At 43.6% G+C, this 18,917-nt stretch overlaps 1 long non-coding RNA gene across 1 annotated transcript; it reads right to left on the bottom strand.

Moving 5' to 3' along the window:
• Positions 1-1,303: 1,303 nt before the first annotated feature.
• Positions 1,304-11,037, bottom strand: LOC146563901 (uncharacterized). The gene is made up of 2 exons (XR_014894376.1): positions 5,988-11,037; positions 1,304-5,289 (listed from the first exon to the last, which is right to left on the bottom strand). It is a non-coding gene; the product is annotated as an uncharacterized LOC146563901 (long non-coding RNA).
• Positions 11,038-18,917: the final 7,880 nt, after the last annotated feature.

Raw genomic sequence — 18,917 nt, 5'->3', positions numbered from 1 at the left:
CTGAAGTTGAGGAGAAACACTTGAATTTATCCCACAACAGCATTTTCAAAGTGGGCAAGGCCATTCTCAAAGATCTTTGCAAAACACACAACTGCAAAGAAAACCTTTTGATCTTTAATCTGAGGGAACAGCTTGACAATATTACCGTCTCAATCTTCACCAAACACCTGTTGGCATTACCAGCAAGAGTACTCAGTGTCTCTAAAGACAGGCAAGAGTACAAGGAAGTTGTAAAAAATGTGACCAAAGATCTGGTAATGCACGCCATCAGCGAAGGAAATGAGACGATGACAATGAATCCAGTAGCATCCGAGTTCATTGCAGAGAGGCTTTTCCAGAAGATCTGGAACAAAATCTTGTCAAAAAAGTACAAAATGTCCTTGGAGAACATTGGAGAACTCGCCCTGACAATATACAATGAACTCCATGACAGGTGGGATTCTCCAGTACTCTTAATGTGGTCAAGAAACCCAGTAATGGATGAAGCAATCGTCAGCAGCTTCAAAAAACATGCAAAATTGAGGAGCCAAAACATCATCTTTAGGGCTTTCTCATGTGCACGCTAAAGTCTAACCAACACGTGCATGTGATTATGTGAGAAAACTCTTAAATTGGCTTCAAATATTCATTTCAATTGGGCTTTCTAAATGTAATTTTGAAACCAGAGTGGTTAAAAATAACTACTCTTTTTTCCCAACTTCCTTCCCTCATCACCAACTGGCCGAGGCAGATGGCCACCCCATCCCAGAGCCTGGGTCTGCCGGAGGTTTCTCTCTTTATAAGTGAGTTTTTCCTTCCCACTGTCGCCAAAGTGCCTGCTCTAGGGGGTTGGAGTCTTTGTGCATTATTGTAGGGTCTGACTTTACAATATAAAGCACCATGAGGGAAGTGTTGTTGGGATTTGTTCTGTTTCTTAACTCAAAAAGTCCAGTTACAACAGGACATTTTGAGTTAAAAAACAAAAATAAAATGAAAAAAAAAAACTTTGAATTTGTGCTTTGTTTCATTTACTGTTTAAGAAGTTTGTTCTTCCTGCAACTTTTACAAACAACAAACAACAAATAGCTGAGCTGTTGGATTTACTAAGTGAAGGAAACTGTTTCCAGGGCCTACTCCGTGGATCGGCTTCCTCCGAGGCGTGGACGTCTATCAGCAGAGAATGTACCTTCACCTATCAGCAGAGAATGTCCCTTAGTCTGTAACACAGTCAAATATATTCTCAAGTAATATTCAAGCATGCCATTCAGCGTGTTAGTACGAGCAGCTCGGGAGCAGCTTGGGAGAACAAGAAAACAGAGACTGCTTTAGATTGTCTTCCCAAAGTGACTCAACTTTATTCACAAGTACAACAGTTTATATAGAGGGTAAAATTCATGAGACAGCAGATTATCAGTTTAAACCAGTACAGACCAAGATAAGGCAGCGTCTTCCTGCCCTTGGGTGAAGAAGCATCCTTTGTGTGGTTTATTAGTTCAGCTACAATTGTGATTATCTCAGCGACATATTTTCAAGGCACAAAACGAAGAGTTCTTACATTAGTGAAATCTGAAACAAACCATTTGGCCTTCAACAGGCGTCTAAAAGATTAAGAAACTAATGTAGCTGAGGGAGTGATCTCTGTGGTATTTCAACCTTGTACCAGCCTGTGATTCTCACACATCAATTCTTGGGTCAAAGAGAAAAATAACTAAAACAAAAGGGGCCTTATTGAATGACAGAGTTTTCCTGCATAATGTCACTATAAAACAATATCCAGTAAATGCTACCATGGTACTAAAATACCTAACAGTTCCCCTCTTTTATTATTTTTAAAAATAATAACTCAAATAGAAAGGAAAAATCACAAATGTAATAACATAATATAAAAAGCAAATCATAAAATGTAATAGTTCACAACCTAATGTTCAATATACACATCAGGAACATCATTGGTAACATCTGGCACATCCTCAGGATCAATTTGTGCTAATTGCAAATACATTGAAGTAGCTGTACTAGTAGCTATACGGGTTATCATTGAGCGTACACAGGGTATCACACAACAGGCAATAATCATCAAAAACAAAATAATACATGCTACAACTGTTACAAAGGCTACAATGAGTTCCTTCCATTTTCCAAACGTGTCCTGCATCCACTTGTCTAGCCACTGACCGTGACCTGTATTGGCTCTTAGTTCTATCTGCAATGCTTCAAGTTTATTCATAGCCTGTGTAAATGAACCGTTAGGGGCGGTATTATTGGGAATAAAAGTACAACAAAAATCTTCAAACATAGCACAAACACCTCCTTTCTCAGCTAACAGCATATCTAAGGCCATTCTATTTTGCATGGTCATTAAGGAGGTAGCAGACATCTGTTCTCCTAGGGCTTTAAGGGCCGTATTGGTCAAATTAGTAAGTCTTTGCTGATTGTAATAAACATAATTGATCCAGCCTACATTTTTGTTTACCTGTATCCACGGTAGTATTGAGACAAACCCTGCTGATATTTCTCCTTGTGCCTTTAATTCATTTGGTATCCCGCGTGGAACTCCTATAGCATCTATGTAAACGTTATGTGAATAAGCGGAGCGTTCCGTCCGTCTGCTGGATACAGGCAGATCCGAGGTTTGTTGTATCAGTAGTTCTTGAGCTAAAGTTACTAGACCGCAGGTACCGGTCCAATTAACAGGTAAGGCTAATCTAAGAGTATTATTGCACATCCAATAAGCATGTGGGATTGGTCTGGTCAGGCGCGAGGCTGTAAAGCCTTTTAATATGCCTCCCCAGTACGAGTCGTTTAGTGTGTTGGGCGAATGCAGGATTGTTGAGTTATCTGAATGCGTACTTATATATGCATATATATAAGAAAACATATGTTTATATTGTGTCCTGTCAACACTCGCTGCTAGCCATGTTTCGTTACAGCGTGCTCCTGGAGAGTCAGAAAAGAACGTATAGTTTTGTGTGTCATAATCTATGTTTTCAAGTTTTGGTCGGTGTATGCATGTCATCAAAATATTTGGGTGATGGCGCACCTGTGTTGGGGGCGAAAGAGGTTCAGTGCGGTCTTCGGGGCGCTTCATTTGGTTGCAGGGGTGGGTAGAATCATTAATCATGCTAACATCCTTACTAGAGACTTGTGCTGTGTATATGAATAAACAATCTAAAGGACTTAGTTCTACTCGCAGCGCTTCAATCAGGGTTACCGTTAAGGGCCCCTTTTTATCATCTTTGAATAGCATCTTTGTTAAGGGAAAACCTGAAATTGGATATCCCACTATGACCTGTTCTGGATTACCCTTTGAACAGACATAACAGTTACTGTTTCCTAAGTCACGAGCGGCTGTTCTGGCATTGTCATACCAGGCGTTAGTTCCTGTTCTAGGGGGTGCATAAGATGGTTTATTGGTGGTGTCTGTGTTGCTTTCTACTGATTTTAGAGAACGTGACGAGTGTACTAGGTGGGTGTCTTGCCAAGTGGAGCATGAGGTATTGTCAGCAAAATGTGGCTTGCAGAAACGTGAACAGGGTTGCACTTTACAATACGAAATAGTAAATAAAAATCCTAAGATTAATGCAGTAGATATGATTAATAACCTAAATATATAAAAAAGACAGTTCTTTAGTCGTCTCCTGGCCTGGTCCCAGGTTCGAGAGATGACAATGGGCATTTCATTTTCTCCATTATCAGGATGGAATGAGTGTATCTTTATCAGGTTAGACATTGTGTGGTACTCTAGGCTTTCTGTTCCTGCTGGATGTTCGAGTACCTTGTTGTTGTTCAGGTGGGGGATCAAAGGGCTTTCTGAGTCTTGGCTCTTTCCGACGTTGTGTGTTAATCAGTGATTGTGTGTGTATAGGTGGATTGGATCCGGGCGCTGGCTCGCCTGAGTCGTCATCTATAGGTGTATTGAATCCGGGCGCTGGCTCGCCTGAGACGTCATCTACTTGATCCGACGCCTTAGGTGGTTTGGTGGGGCTGGTCTTAACCCTGCTGGCATGAATCCACTGAGGTTGTCCGTCTGTTAGGATGCTGGTTCTCGTCACTGCAAGTACAGTCTGGGGGCTGGAACACGCGGCCTCCCCGAGTGCCCTTGGTTTTAGCGACTGTACCAACACCGCATCTCCTGGTTTCCACGGATGGGTTGGATCTATGGAAGGGAGAGGCTGAGAGAGACAAACTTTCTGATAGTTATTATTCAGTGTTTCTACCAGGTTATGAACATAGTCAGACAATGCAGTGTCTATGTCCCCTTCCAATAGCGGTGCCCCTCTGGAGGCTGACCATGGTGTTGGAAACGGTCTTCCCATGATTATTTCAAATGGAGATAATTTGGTTGCTGCGGATGGAGTCATTCTAATCTCGCAGAGGATTTGAGGAAGTAGTTTGATCCAGGTCATTCCTGTTTCTATCATTGCTTTAGTCAGGCGGTTTTTTATGGTCCTATTCATTCTTTCTACAACTCCTGAACTCTGAGGATGGTATGGCACATGATATTTCCAGTCTATTGCTAGAGTTTTAGCACACTTTTGAATTACTTCTGATGTGAATGAAGGTCCTCTATCACTGTTAATTTGGTGAGGTATTCCGAATCTGGGTATTATTTCATTGCACAACTTTTGACAGACTACTTCTGCAGTTTCTTTTGATGTTGGATAAGCTTCTACCCATTTACTAAATTGGTCCACTATTACCAGTAAGTACTTGATGCTTCCTTGTGCTGGCATGTGTGTAAAATCAATTTGTAATGTATGAAATGGGAAATCTGGTTGTGGTAAATGCTGATGTTTTGCTTTTGGTTTTCCTACATTAGTTCGTGCACATGTTAGACAGGTTGCTAATATGCGTTTTACTGCGTGTGATGTTTTCTCGATTACAAATCTTGATTTTATTGCTCCTATTACCCCTCTTTGTCCGACATGACTCACACCGTGAAAATGGCGGACAAGGATTGGCAGTAGTGAAGATGGGAGGGCAATCAAACCCTCAAGGTTTTTGTATAAGCCGTCTCTGTTATCTAAGGTACAATCATTACTTTCCCAGTAAGTGTAATCTAAGGCAGAGGCTTGCTCTTGTATGAATTTTAGGTCAACATTTGTTTCTAAATAGTCTGGGAGCGTGACAAGTGGCAGCTGTAAAGGCAAAGATAATACTTCCCTTCTGGGTGGTTGCTGTGAGGCAGCAGCTGCTTTCGCGGTTACGTCTGCAAGAGCATTTCCCACTGCTTCGTCTGTGTCAGCCGTGCTGTGCCCCTTCGTTTTAACAACTGCAATTGCCGATGGCAGCTGTATAGCCTGCAAAAGTCTTTGAACAAGGTCAGAATTAGCGATCGGTTTTCCATCAGCAGATCTAAATCCTCTTTGTCTCCACAATGTGCCAAAGTCATGCACCACACCAAATGCATAACGGCTATCAGTGTAAATTGTTACCCGCTTATCCACATGTAACTCACAGGCGCGTATTAAAGCCATGAGTTCTGCTTTTTGTGCTGAGTGAAATGGTAATGAGTGAGCTTCTAGTATGATGTCAGGCAATGTCACCACCGAATAGCCACAAAGAAATAAGTTGTCATTTGGTTTTGAACAGGACCCGTCCACATAAACAATGACTGAGTCTGGTATAGGTGTTTGCTCTAAGTCTGGGCGTGGTGCTGTGGATTCCTGTATACGTGTCATACAATCATGATCGTCAGGGTCGTCTGAACCATCCTGTCGGTCAGAGGAACACAGCATACGAATGAGTAAGTGTGCTGGCGAATTGGGTGTGCTGCTTGCTTTTATAGTGAGATTTGCTGTTGAAGTTAGTGTAGCTTCATAACCTGAGCGACGTTGTGCGGTCATGTGTTGTGTAGTTATATTTGCTAGAATGGTCGTGACCTGGTGATTGGTGTGTAGAATAGTGTCATGTGAGAGTGTGAGCTTCTCGCAGTCCCTTATCATGATAGAGCAAGCTGCTACTGCTCTCAGGCAGGCCGGCATCCCCTGAACTACTGCTGGCAGCACCTTTGAGTAGAAGGCTACTGGACGGTAGCCACAGCCATGCTCTTGGGCCAATACACCTGCACAGGTTGTGCCGTTCTCTGTGACGTACAGGTGGAACGGTAAGTGGTAGTCAGGCAGACCCAAACAAGGGGCGGAGGTCAGCGCTCCCTGTAATGCATTGAAAGAGGCAGTCATTTCTGTGGACCACAGTATTCGAGGAGGCTTGTCTTTTTTTGCAGCATTCACGCAGAATGTGGTCATGAAAAGAACAGTCTGGTATCCACTGTCTGCAATAGTTCACCATGCCTAGGAAAGACAGCATTTCTTTCTGTGTAGTGGGCTTAGGGACAGAGGTCACAGCTTTGACCCTGTCTGTAGTCATAGAACGTTGTCCGTGAGACAGTGTAAATCCCAAATATTGAACAGAAGTCTGACAGTACTGCATTTTCTTTGCTGATGCTTTGTGGCCAGTCTGTTGGAGGTGCTGGAGTAGCATGTGTGTAGCAGTTTGACATAGTTTTTCACTTTCAGCACAGAGGAGGAGATCATCTACATACTGGATCAGAGTACAGCCCTCTGGAGGAGTGAAGCCATCCAGGGTAGCACGTACTACCATTGAGAAAGCCGCAGGGCTGTCTACCATGCCTTGGGGTAAGCGAGTCCATGTGTACTGCTTATCTCTATGTGTAAAAGCAAATATCGGCTGTGTGTCTATATGCACAGGTACTGAGAAAAAGGCGGAGCACAAATCCACCACAGTAAAATGTGTAGCTGTTGCTGGAATAGATGTCAGTATGCTGGGAACATCTGGGACAATAGGTGGCAGAGGCTTAATGACTGCATTAACTTGCCTTAAGTCTTGTGTGAAACGCCATACGCCAGGTTTGTTAGGCTTTGGCACAGGATTGACAGGAGTGTTATATGGAGAAACTGTGGGCTTTATTACTCCAGCTGTTAATAAATCTCCTATGATGATGTCTAAGGCTGCGGCTTTTTCAGCGGAAATGGGATATTGCTTGACATATACCGGCTCGTTGTTTTTCAGCTGAGCATGATAAGGTGTACAGTCAATAAATCCTACATCATTCTCACCTCTTGACCATAATGTCATGTTTTGATATTCAGCTGGCAATGTGACAGCAGAGATAGTACAGTGTATGGGGTAGGTTAGATCTATGTGTTGACATGGTGCAGTGATGTCATAGCCTATGTCTGAGTTATGTGACAAAACCACTGTTTGGCCTTCACTGGTGTGAGCAGTTATCATGTTGTTGAACAGTGTGAGAGAAACAAATATGTGGCTTCCAGGCATGGGGCTACCTGGTAACGGTGTTTGCACATGTTTTTGACACAGAGTGTGACGTGGGATACCAGTCAGATGGATATTGAGTTCATTCTCCGCTGAGGCGTCCAGCTGACACAGAGGATGTTCCTTCTCCATGGTGTCGGTGCATAGGGCAGAGAAAACATAGCTGTTATCAGTATCTGCAAACATTTCACCCTTTGTGTTAAATGAAATACACAAGTTCATTTTTGCCATTAAATCTCTGCCTAATAGATTCACAGGCGAGTTTGGAATAATTATGAATGGATGATATGTAATTTCATCTGGTTTTGGGCCCCAGCGTGTTTTTAGAGAATGAGTTTTGGGGCATTGCACTAGAGTTCCGTTTATTCCCATGGTGTTGATGCACACAGAGGAAACAGGCCCATTATAGAATTTTCCAGACAGTGAACTTTTAGTGGCTCCACTGTCAACTAAAAAGGAATAAATCTTTTCACCTATCTCTATATCTAACATGGGCAAGCTTTCTGTGTTACGGGACAATTGCAAATGCAGCATCGTGTGTAGTGCTTCACACTGTCCCTCATCTTCACCTGGGCCTCCCTATTGTCGGTCCAGTCTTTCGTTATCATATGGGTGGGGATTAAAATGTGGATTATAAGGTTGCTGCCTAAGTGCAAAGGGGCCATTATTTTGATGTGATTCCTGTCTGCGTTGCCAGTTACCTTGTCTGTAAGAGCTCTGCTTACGCCTAGTGGCAGGAGCTGGTCCTGTGTTTTGTGGTTGAGACCTATGTGCTGCTGATTTGCATTCCCTCCTCCAGTGTCCTATTTTTCCGCAATAAAAACATACGTCTCCACTCCTATCTTTCCTTCTGAAATCTCCCTGCTGCGCTTGTTGAGGGGGCGGGGCCCCTGCATACATCATTTTTTCACTTTCCTCTGAGCCTTCAACATCAAAGTTCAACATCATCTTAACACTTTTAGCCTTCGTGCTGTTGGGGAAAAGATCTGCACCAGCTTTTGTTTTGACAAGTGTGATAAAGTTCTTTATTTTCATGTCATAGAGATTATCAGTGGCAGTCAGCTTCAATAGTTGTGAACATTCTGGATGAATATTGTTTAAGAATGTTGTTATGAAAATCTGATCATTTCCTCCTTCAGGCATGCATGCCTCATTAGTCCAGCAGTGTGTGAAACGTTTCATAAACACTAGAATGGATTCATCTGGCTTTTGCTTACACATGGTTACTGCATTTAAATCAATTTTATCTCTAGACATTGTGAGCAGGAATCTCTTTAGATTTTGAAAAAAGGCTGTGATTTTGTCATCATTTATCCACAAAAACGAGGTGGTGTTGGCTGCTTGGTCGTTTTTAGGGTCTAGTTCCTCTACTTCTTCAATAAGCTGGGATTCAGTCACACCTGGGATTCGTTGACATAATATATATCTATAGTCAGGCCCACCCAAGTGGTGGTATCTGGTACTTCTCTGTAATGCAGAAACAAAGGCTGTAGGATTTTGTAGAGGATCGGGAAGTTCTTTAATGGTTGCTGCTAACTCTGAAATTTTAGGGGGTTGAATGCAACACATGTCCCCTATTATCATGAACGGGAGGGAGGTGCTGACGTCATTAAATTGTGATCCCTGCTTTTCTTTATAACGGGTGTTTTTGTGGGGGCCCTCTTGAGTTTTTTCCTCTTTTTTCTGCTTTAAGTAGTTCCTTATTAAATTTCTGGTGTTAGTTATTGCTTTTGGCACAGTTAAACCATTTGCTACTCTAGTGTGGCGCTGAACATGATTATCTATGACAGAAACGGCTTCCTGCAGTTCGGCTTCCGTACGTTCAGTTAAAGGATCTTTCATGATTTCCTCACACTCTGCCATTAACTGTTTTGTTTGCTTTTTATGTTCCTGTAACTCTCTTTCTCGTTCAGTGTATTCTCGTTCCTGTCTTTGATCTAGGTTAAACCAGTCATCTTCTTCTGATTTAGGTGTCATTTCAGTGTCTTCCTCACTCTTTTGGGATTCTGTTGTTAAATCAGGATATACGCGCTGATGACGTGCAGCCGCCGCAGCAGCTATTAATTCTGTTTTTTCATCATAAGGCGGCGGAGCCGTAGGTTGAACGGATGGGCATATAAGGCTAGTTTTTTCTGCAGTGGATTTACTAGAGCCTACACTGGCTTGATTTAAAGCATTTACGTCTGGCTCGGGTCCTTTTTTCCATAGTGGTAGCATGCGATTGGTCACATCACGACATTCTATCATATATTTTTTACAGGACTTTTTAATCAGCCTACTTTTCTTATCACAAATAGTATTTAACATTTCTACTGACCTGTTTTCTGGCGATAATCGTTCGGGATAGGGCTCCGGAAATACATTAGGATGCATTAAAGTTATAGTTCTTAAGTTCGAGACGAAATCAGTCACGTAAGCACTTCCGCATGTTCTGGATACGTAATCATGGAAGTCTTCATTGATTCGCGAGCGTGGGTTAAACGTAACCGGAAGTGGGAGTCGTACTGAGCCGCTATTTGTGATTTTATATTTTATTTTTTTCGGTTTTACAGTTAATTTTGAGTTTTTATCGGACCCGTCTAAGGTCTTTGAATTATTCTGACCCATGGTCAGTGATTTCCAGAGGGGTTTAGACGCTTTGAAGGATTTAAGTTAGTATCTATTTTTGCTGTGGCACACCTGAGGTTACTTGATTTTTTGCTAGCAATTTTATGTTTTTAGTGAGCAACTTCTCACTTTTTAACGAGCAACTTCTCGTTTTATGACCCCAGGCAACTTCCTGTGTCCTTTCTGCTGGTGAGCAACTTCTTAGTTTATGACAGCAGGCAACTTCCTGTGTCCTTTCTGCTTTTATTTTACAAAACAACAGGCAACTTCCTGTGTTTCTATGTGGGCCACTAAATAAGGCTCCTCAGTGTATCCCACTTGTTACTATGTGGGCCACTGAAGAAGGCCTCGTCAGCGTATCCCGTTTCTATGTGGATCACTGAGAAAGGCATAACACAGTCTTATAAAATAAAAAGACAAGTGCCTACCTTCGTCAGGATCCCACTTCTGACACCAAAATTGAAGGAAACTGTTTCCAGGGCCTACTCCGTGGATCGGCTTCCTCCGAGGCGTGGACGTCTATCAGCAGAGAATGTACCTTCACCTATCAGCAGAGAATGTCCCTTAGTCTGTAACACAGTCAAATATATTCTCAAGTAATATTCAAGCATGCCATTCAGCGTGTTAGTACGAGCAGCTCGGGAGCAGCTTGGGAGAACAAGAAAACAGAGACTGCTTTAGATTGTCTTCCCAAAGTGACTCAACTTTATTCACAAGTACAACAGTTTATATAGAGGGTAAAATTCATGAGACAGCAGATTATCAGTTTAAACCAGTACAGACCAAGATAAGGCAGCGTCTTCCTGCCCTTGGGTGAAGAAGCATCCTTTGTGTGGTTTATTAGTTCAGCTACAATTGTGATTATCTCAGCGACATATTTTCAAGGCACAAAACGAAGAGTTCTTACATTAGTGAAATCTGAAACAAACCATTTGGCCTTCAACAGGCGTCTAAAAGATTAAGAAACTAATGTAGCTGAGGGAGTGATCTCTGTGGTATTTCAACCTTGTACCAGCCTGTGATTCTCACACATCAATTCTTGGGTCAAAGAGAAAAATAACTAAAACAAAAGGGGCCTTATTGAATGACAGAGTTTTCCTGCATAATGTCACTATAAAACAATATCCAGTAAATGCTACCATGGTACTAAAATACCTAACACTAAGTGCATCCAAGAACACAAACAAGCAGTCCTCACACACATTTGAGAAAAACTGAGAGAGCTTTGGATCTTTATAGCTTACTGAATATTCATCTCTTTACTTTGTCTGCATGTGTCCACTTTTTGTCTTTTTCTATTTGTATTCTTCTCATTTCAAAGACATTCAAAGCTATTTGGAGACATGCAGAGTTCCTTAAAGATGAACCTAATAGAATTACACCAGTTGTTTAACTGAGGTGATCACGCTTTCCCCCACAGTCCTACCATTTTTCCCTTTTTCTGTAAAGCAATGCAAATACATTTTTAATACTTTCAGTCAAGTTTTTAATATTCATACAGGAATAAACTACAACAGAAACACCGTCACAAATCTACAGACACCATATTTACACACACATTTAGTACAAATATAATGTTTAACAGGAGTCTGATTCTTCTACTGATAAACATTTGACTTTGATTTCCAGGAATTTTCCACTGTGAGATTAATGGAAAGTGTACATTGCACATAGTGACAATGAATGACGGACCCGACCACACAGATCGCACTTTACTACACTTTTTACTCAGTTTTTGTCTCTTCCAACCCTCAGCCCCAGCTGCACACACACAACAACAACACAACTGAACTGATGGAGCTCCGCTGTGTCAGCCTCCCTTCGCAACCGTGCCACCAACCACGCCCTGTTACACACATTATATGTCCACAAACACAAATCAAAGTGAAGGAAGAAAAACCGCAAACTAATCATGAAGCTACAGAGCCCCTTTACTGATGTACGACAAATAGCTTGATGATGACCAGCAGCTCAGTCATTAAATATTGAGGAAATCTGGTTGCAGAAATAGCAGCATCTATTCCAAAAGTGTGATCTGAGCATCATTTAGGGGCTGATACCCCACCTGAGAAGCAGTTTTTAAAAAAATACTAAGAATTTAAACATTGAGTGACTGATAAGAGTTGAAAAGAAAGGAAAAGATGTAAGTAAGGAAGTATACTGTGTTGGCCGTAGTTACATAATATAGCAGAGCTGGTCCATTTATACTGTATACAGCATAAATGGACCAGCTCTGCTATATTATCTGCCTGTGGTAACCAGTCAGTTGTACAATAACAATAATGGGCTATTCTGCTGTATTGTAAAGATTGAAAGATTGCCACCCTTAGGAGGAAGCTCATTTCCACCACTTGTATCCATGATCTCGTTCTTTTGGTCATTACTTACAGCCCGTGACCATAGGTGAGGGCAGGGATGTAGCTCGACCGATATATTGATACGATCTGGTGCAGAGTCCACATCGCTGCACCAATCCATTTGTTGATCTCCCGCTCCCCTCTCCCATCGCTCGTGAACACACCATGATATACAAATAAACAGGAACTCGTCCCTGACCTGGAGTGGGCACTCCACCCTTTTCCAGTTGCAGACCATGGCCTCAGATTCGGAGGTGCCGATTCTCATTCCCAGCACTTTGCACTCGGTTGCACTCCAGTGTGAGCTGGAGGCCGTCACCTGATGAAGCCAATAGAACCACAACATCTGTGAAAAGCTGAGATGAAATTCTGAGACCACCCAAGTGGAAGCTTTCCTGGCCGAGAGTGTTCTGGTGCCACGTGCACTTACGGACGCCCTTATGTTACAACATAGTGTTTGCACAGAAGTCCAGTAACAGGACACCGCTCGGGTTCAGATCTGGGAGGCCGTTCCTCTCAATCACGCCCCTCCAGTCTCACTCTTGTTTCCCACATGAGCACTGAAGTCTCTAAGTACGACGGAGTCCTCAAGTGGAGCACCCTCAAGAACTCCATCCAGGGGTTCCAAGAAAGCCAGGTGCTCTGGCACAAACGACAGTCACAACCTGCTTCCCAAGACGCAGGAAACAGACCCACTCCAAACCCCAACGTACAGGGAGCAAGCCGAGGAGATACTCAGATAAACACCCCAGCCCACCGCCGATCATTATTGCAACAAGATCATGATGGTGTAGGCATTTGATTTCTAAAGGGAGGTGTTGAAAGAAGAAGAATTTATTCAAAAAGTAAGTTCAGGGCTCAAAACACAAGTTTACTTTTTTTCTTAGTCCGGCTGTGAAAATATATCGTTGAGACATCAGGTCATATACCAACTCCAAATTCTTTCCTTTTGTTACTATATTTTACCTTTTGAACTGTGTAAAGTATAAAACAAAGTTTTTAATTAAGTTGTGACCATGTGCATCTTGTTTCTCTACCTGATTAGTTCTTTTATAATGTGAGAAAAACAAAATGCAGCACACAGGCAACAGATTTATTCAGTAAAACAGACGAAACATGATCCAGCACTAAATGCAATCAAATGCAATATGTAAACTGCTTTTTCCAAAAACATCTTCTTCAGTTGCATGCTGTGTGAAAAGCTCTGCTGGTGTTAAATGTGAATACTGGACAGAGAGCGAGGTGGTGTTTATGGTGTCCAAGATAACAGGACCTATAGCTTCTCGTGCCAGTGAAGGGTGCTCAGTCTGATCGATTCAGGTGAACCTTGGAAATGACCAGAAATCTTCATTATTCTGATCTTTTGTGTCAGCAGACCTGAATCAAAGTGGTTCAGGATTCATCTCCCAAACGGACTCTCTAGTCAGAGTTTGCAGAACGGCTCTGTCTCTACACATCCAGCTGAGCGCCTGCTGTGTATGTCTCATTTTAAGATTTACTTTTTTAACAGTCAGATTACTTTCATAAATGCTTTGTATGTCAGAAAGAAAAAATGGATTTTAATGAAGCTTAAAAGAAGAGATAAAAGTGAAATGTCTGCAAATCTGCATATTTACTGTGAACCCACTGTTTGTAAATTTTATCTTGTGTTTTTGTGTTATTGTTCTTCATTTTGTCATTTTTTCATTACGTGTTTTATCCTATTGTAAAGTGTCCTTGGGTGTCTTGAAAGGCGCTTTATAAATAGAAATTATTATTATTATTATTATTATGTGAGGGTCTTTCTATCCCTGAACAGACTATAACCAGTCGAGGGCTGACTCACAAAACTGCTGTTCTTACGTTTTCTCTAAAGCCCTGTTAAAAAGGTGTAACGCTCCATACTTACTCACATTATGTAAGGGCAGTTGAAAAAAGTATTCTGCAGAGGGATACATGGGAACCTTCCCAGGAAGCAGACCTGACCGGCCTCTGTCGGGCTTCCTGTTTGGTGATTTTACGACACTCGCTTTCACTGAAGGCATGGCTGCTATAACGAAACGAGCGGATGCAGTGCTGGAAAACAAAAACAGCCTTCACTGCCAGCATTGTTCTCTGCAACAGAAAAGCAAAGCAGGAAACTCAGAGCCCATTCCCTTTCAAGGCACCTTTGGACTTCATGTTTCATAATTTTCTTCAACACATTTGATTTCCAGAAATCTAGCTGGGACAATGTTTTTTCATTTTATTCTTCTGGTTTCCTCCTCACTTACGTTTCTGTGCACCCACCAAGTGTCCAGCTCTGGTAAGTGAAATGTTTTCCAGCTATAAAACACTTCTTTTGTTATTTTCATATCATACAGCTGCTAAATGTTAGCCTGATGAACTCAGAGGCATTTTTACAAGTAATTTAATGCAGAAGGATTGCATATTTATTTGAAGGCAACATGAGAAACTGGATCTGTTGTGGAGGGCAGCACCAATAATCTGAATTCAGTCATGCTCAGGATTAATTTACTCTATGTATAAAGTGCTGCTGGTAAGAGCAGATGTTACAGTTAGAAAAATCGAAAGGTGAAATAGATAGTATTAGTAGCAGTAATAATAATAGTAATCATCCATCCATCCATTTTCTTCCACTTATCCGGGGCCGGGTCGCGTGGGCAGCAGCAAAGAGGCCCAGACCTCCCTCTCCCCAGCCACCTCCTCCAGCTTATCCGGGGGAACACCAAGGCGTTCCCAGGCCAGCCGAGAGATATAATCTCTCCAGCGTGTCCTGGGTCTGCCTCAAGGCCTCCTCCCGGTGGGACATGCCAGGAAAACCTCACCCAGGAGGCGCCCAGGGGGCATCCTTTTCAGATGCCCGAACCATCTCAGCTGGCTCCTTTTATGCGCAGGAGCAGCGGCTCTACTCTGAGCCCCTCTCGGATGGCTGAACTTCTCACCCTACCTCTAAGGGAGAGAAAAAAATCAGAAAGGGTTTTATTGGCAAATGTTGAGCAGGTTTACAACATTAGGAAATTGCTGCAGTACTTAGTGCAAACATACCGTCAGATAACGCTTAAATAAACATAAAAATAAGAATTAAAAGTGCTAAGTAGATAGATATATACATGATATATACATGAGTGCAGGTGGTGATCAGTGCCAAACATGGAATGATGCAGTGAACACAGCGTAGGGTCATGTGTTAGTGGTGGGAACAGTCATATGGTTATTGTTCATGTGTCCAACAGCAGAGGGGAAGAAACTGTTCTTATGGCGAGAGGTTCTGGTGCGAATGGACCGGAGCCTCCTGCCTGAGGGGAGCAGGTCAAACAGACTGTGTCCAGGGTGAGAAGGGTCAGCTGAGATCCGAGCTGCACGCCCCAGTGTCCTGGAGGTGTACAGGTCCTGCAGAGATGGGAGTCTGCAGCCAATCACCTTCTCAGCAGAGCGCACAACACGCTGCAGTCTCTGTTTGTCCCTGATAGTGGCTCCAGCGTACCACACGGTGATGGAGGAGGTGAGGATGGACTCGATGATTGCAGTGTAGAATTGCATCATCGTCCGTGTTGGCAGGTTGAATTTCTTCAGCTGCCTCAGGAAGTACATCCTCTGCTGGGCTTTCTTGATGACGGAGGTGATGGTGGGCTCCCACTTCAGGTCCTGGGTGATGGTGGTACCCAGGAAGCGGAATGAGTCCACAGAGGTGATGGGGGTGTCAGTCAGGATGATGGGGGGGAGTGGGGCTGTGTGCTTCCTGAAGTCCACAATAATCTCCACTGTCTTCTGGGCATTCAGCACCAGGTTGTTGTGGCTGCACCAGGACACCAGACGTTCAACCTCCCTCCTGTAGGCAGACTCGTCCCCGTCCGAGATGAGTCCAATAACGGTGGTGTCATCTGCAAACTTGATTAGCTTGACAGACTGGTGGGTGGAGGTGCAGCAGTTGGTGTACAGGGAGAAGAGCAGAGGAGAAAGAACACAGCCCTGAGGGGAGCCGGTGCTGATGGTCCGGGAGTCCGAGACATTCTTTCCCAGCCTCACGTGCTGCTTCCTGTCCGTCAGGAAGTCAGTGATCCACCGGCAGATGGGATCAGGCACATTCATCTGGGAAAGCTTGCCTCGGAGATGGTCTGGAAGGATGGTGTTGAAGGCAGAGCTGAAGTCCACAAACAGGATCCTGGCGTAGGTTCCTGGGGAGTCCAGATGCTGCAGGATGAAGTGTAGGGCCATGTTGATGGCGTTGTCTACAGACCTGTTGGCTCTGTATGCAAACTGCAGGGGGTCCAGGAGGGGGGCCGTGAGGGTCTTGAGATGGGAGAGAACTAGGCGCTCAAAAGACTTCATGACCACAGATGTCAGAGCCACGGGTCTGTAGTCATTTAGTCCAGTGATCCTAGGTTTCTTGGGGACAGGGATTATGGTGGAGGACTTGAAGCAGGCAGGCACATGACATGCCTGCAGTGAGGAGTTGAAAATGCCAGAAAACACTGGGGCCAGCTCGTTTGCACAGTGTCTGAGGGTGGCAGGAGACACACCGTCTGGGCCGGGAGCTTTCCGAGCATTCAGACTCTTAAACTGCTTCCTCACATCTACAAAGCAGACTTTGAAAGAGTGATTTTAAAATTAAATGAACCAATTTAGTACTTATTTAAAAAAGTCATTTGGCAAATCATATAAAATGTTGTTAGAAATTGCATTTTACAGAAGCACTGCAATGAATTCACACTGTTGTAATGCACAATCCTACAAAGTTTTTTCTTTCTTTTTTTACTCATGCACAAAGGGGTGATCCAAGGTTTTCATCTGAACAGCCCAGTAAGGGCCCCTTTCTTCAGGGCACTCTATCTTCTCAGGTATTTTGTGTATTTTTTGGTCCAGGTGGAAGTTCTTATGGCTGGGGAAAGGCTTTATGTGGACTTGTGCTATGTTACAAGCTCAAAAGATCCAAACCCCATGCCTAGAGTGGACATTAGAGACTACGGGTGGGTGTGTTGCTTGCAGGAACTGTCATACACATTTCTTACTGTAGTTGGTTCTCCACATCGACAGCAGAACAGAAGGCAGACGCTCCCAGTTCCTGTCAGGTGGGCACAGTGTGCTCAGGTTCTCTGTGGATGCCTTTCTCTTCAAAGAAGTTTCACAAATAAGATGAAAACCTGTGTGTGTGTGTGTGTGTGTGTGTGTGTGTGTGTGTGTGTGTGTGTGTGTCCAAGAAGGACCCCTGAGGATTAATTTGACCCTGTCTGTGTACAGGTGCTGTACCTCTGCTGTTGAGTGTCCGTTAGTTTCACTGCAAAGTCCTGAAACTACAACGAGGCTGCTGGCAGGTTAGCAAATATGACCTAAATGTAAAGTGCAAAATTGTGTCATTTGAACAAAATGTACTGCTGTGTTTCCCCTTTCATTTATTTCTCTGAAGATAACCTGTAACTGGAGTACATTAACCAGTACAAGACTAGTGTTGTTCACAGGCGGTGTCCTCAGAAATCTCTAGGTGACGAATACACCCATCCATCCATCATATTACGGTTATCCGGGGCCGGGTTGCAGGGGCAGCAGCCTAAGCAGAGAAGCCCAGACCTCCCTCTCCTCAGCCACCTCCTCCAGCTTATCCGGGGGAACACCAAGGCGTTCCCAGGCCAGCCAAGAGATATAATCTCTCCAGAGTGTCCTGAGTCTGCCCCGGGGTCTCCTGTGACTGCTAGTCTTGGTAGCTGGGGATCAGTCCCCCATGACCTCTGCTCCTGGCCGCCACCAGGCACACATTGCACCCGACCCCTACGGCGCCTCCTGCGGGTGGTGGGCCTGCAGGAGGATGGGCCAATGTCCCTTTTTTGGACTGTGCCCAGTCGGGCCCCATGGACTAAGGCCCAGCCACCAGACGCTCACCCACGCTCTTTAGTATCATACTTAGCTATTATTCTGCAGGCGTCCCTGTGGTTCGAGTTTCCTGATGTACAATAAGAGGTAGTCGCGTTCAAAAACTAAGACCTCTGGATAAGCTCTACTGGAGTCAGAAACTGGGGGGAAAAGCAGCTTGAAAATCAAATCAAAGTTTCCCACGGACTCTCCCTTGTTCCCAGTAACAAACTGCTTTGACTTAAATCATAACACTGCTTTGGACCTTACTGCCCCTGGGAGAAATTTGATACGTTTGTATTGTTTGTTTGTTTTTTAAATTGAATGTGGCTTAGAGGATTAAATGATCTGGGTTGGCAGGAATGTGGTTTGTTGGATAAACATGTAGAGAATGAGTCCACCAGGACAAGAAATCATGGCTGTTCCTCCATGAAAGACAAAGATTGATCACAGTAAGGAAAAAGATGATGATGCTGAGGAACACTGGCGACTGGATGCAGGTGGTGAACAGGAAACGCAGAAACTGAGCTGACGGAAATGATGGAAATGGCACACGTGCTAATAAAGGAACTGAGAACAGACAGAATGATAAGGGCAGACATGAGCAGACCACATCTGCTCAGGAGACGGTGAAGGCTCCCAACTCTCAATGATGACTTATCTAGCATCAACACTATTACTGCAAGAAGGTCAGGTTTCGGTATTAAATATTTGTGGCACTGTTCCAATTTGCCCCAATGGTAATAAAGTTAGTTGTAGTGCTGCCAGCATCACAATCCAGCATGAAAGTGATAGTAATGGTGCTTGGTGTGGCAGCATGCATACTGGTAGTTCTTCAGTGCATTCATAAAT

This window comes from Mchenga conophoros, linkage group LG11, assembly GCF_057382185.1.
Source record: "Mchenga conophoros isolate Kocher_MC1m ecotype Shallow Benthic linkage group LG11, M_conophoros_male_GT1.1, whole genome shotgun sequence".
Taxonomy (NCBI): Eukaryota; Metazoa; Chordata; class Actinopteri; order Cichliformes; family Cichlidae; genus Mchenga; species Mchenga conophoros.
The sequence above is the reverse complement of the archived record's forward strand: the minus strand, read 5'-3'. Positions and strand labels throughout refer to the sequence as shown.